Source organism: Penaeus chinensis, chromosome 15 (genome assembly GCF_019202785.1).
Source record: "Penaeus chinensis breed Huanghai No. 1 chromosome 15, ASM1920278v2, whole genome shotgun sequence".
NCBI lineage: Eukaryota > Metazoa > Arthropoda > Malacostraca > Decapoda > Penaeidae > Penaeus > Penaeus chinensis.
In genome coordinates, this window is record NC_061833.1 from 20,248,581 (window position 1) to 20,250,329 (window position 1,749).

Consider the following 1,749-nt stretch of genomic DNA (forward strand, 5'->3'; position numbering starts at 1 on the left):
AGGAGAAAGCAAACTAAAAGTAAAATTAATATAGAGCAAGGAATATATAACAAACCACCTTGAGATAAAGGAATACAACACTTACTTAATATATATATATATATATATATATATATATATATATGTGTGTGTGTGTGTGTGTGTGTGTGTGTGTGTGTGTGTGTGTGTGCGTGCGTGTGTGTGTGTGCTTGTGTGTGTGTATGTGCGTGTGTGTGTGTGTGTGTGTGTGTGTGTGTGTGTGTGTGTGTGTGTGTGTGTGTGTATGTGTGTGCGTGTGTGTGTATGTGTGTGTGTGTGTGTGTGTATGTTAATATATATATATATATATATATATATATATATATATGTATATTTACATGTATATATGTATATGTATATCTATGTAGAGATATAAATATATGTGTGTATATATATAGCTATAAATGTATATATATATACATATATATAAATATATATATGTGTGTGTGTGTATGTGTGTGTGTGTGTGTGTGTGTATGTATATTTGTATACCTATATATGTATATGTATATACATATGTATACACTCACACAAGTTGTTCAAATAAAATGATTTCTTTATGTTTTACAAAATTCAGTTACCAAAAGTGAACTCTTTCTTCTTCTTTTATTTGTCTCTCTCTCTCGCGCACACAGACGCATCCCTTACTACAGGCCTCCTTTACTACAACGTACACTAACGTACAATAACCGGGGTGTACAACAACTTTCCTCGCTGGGTACGACATCGATCCTGCAGGACGTGTCTTCGCATGTAAACAAAGGGCGGGAAGGAGAGTCTCCCTGTAACGTGTGAGTTCATTTGCATAGGAATGAATTTGCTGGAGTTATGATAACTGGTTTCCTTTTTCTGTGTATTGGTTGACTTGTATTTGGAATTTTGTAAGAGTTCTTTGATTTTTAGCAACGTTGTCATCTGGTTTTTGGAAGTTTGATACTTCGAACTCACAGTAACAAATGAGATTAAAGTTCCATTCATGAAATTTGTATATTATTTTTACGTATGGATTGATGTAAATGTCCTCCTTTCAGTTTTAACAAGTGTCTCTATTTTGACCGTTTTGTCTAATTACTCGTATTGTCTAGAAGTGACATTCTTCTCTAAACCTTTTCACTCTGCACCTTCAGGGTTAATGTTCCGAGGGCGACCCACACAAATAGAGGGAACTGGACACCGCCCTTTTAGAAAGGATAAGAAGGAGAGTTATTTACATCTCAGGTACAGTTGACGTGGCCTCGTAATTACCGTAAGATGACATATAGATAATATTTCAGAATACCTTCCCATAACAGATTTTGGTATTGATGGGTTCCTCTCGCTCTCTACTATCCAAATATATCAAAATTATGCTGCGGAAACTCGCCCCCATCAATGACAATCTGGGCTCCTATTCCAGGGAAACTGCAGGGTAAAATATGAATAATATACACAGAATCAGTCACTGTATTGTTTAATGCAGGGGTGGTACCCCTTGCAACCCCACTCCTGTGTTGGTTCTGCCCCCTAATATCTGCCAGGGAAAACAAAGAATCGTCTATGTACTCACGGCAGGGTAGAGAGCTCAACCTGCATGTGGGAATCTGTCTAATGCTCTCTCTTGCTGTGAGTACGTGGAGTCTTTGTTTTCTTGGGCAGGGGTTGGGGGTGGCAATTTCCCTTGGTACCTTTCATGCCCTCTCCTTCTATTGGGGCCAAGAATGTGGGGGTTTGGGGGTTCCATGGTATTATTCC

At 37.9% G+C, this 1,749-nt stretch overlaps 1 protein-coding gene across 1 annotated transcript in view; it reads left to right on the plus strand.

Annotated features, from left to right (window-relative positions):
* The first annotated feature begins 830 nt into the window (after positions 1-830).
* The window catches only part of LOC125032996 (double-strand break repair protein MRE11-like), a 9,275-nt gene continuing 8,356 nt past the window's right edge, over positions 831-1,749 (plus strand). Inside the window, 2 exon segments of the mRNA XM_047624443.1 lie at positions 831-899; positions 1,146-1,236. The gene's annotated coding sequence lies outside the window, so the exon portion shown is untranslated.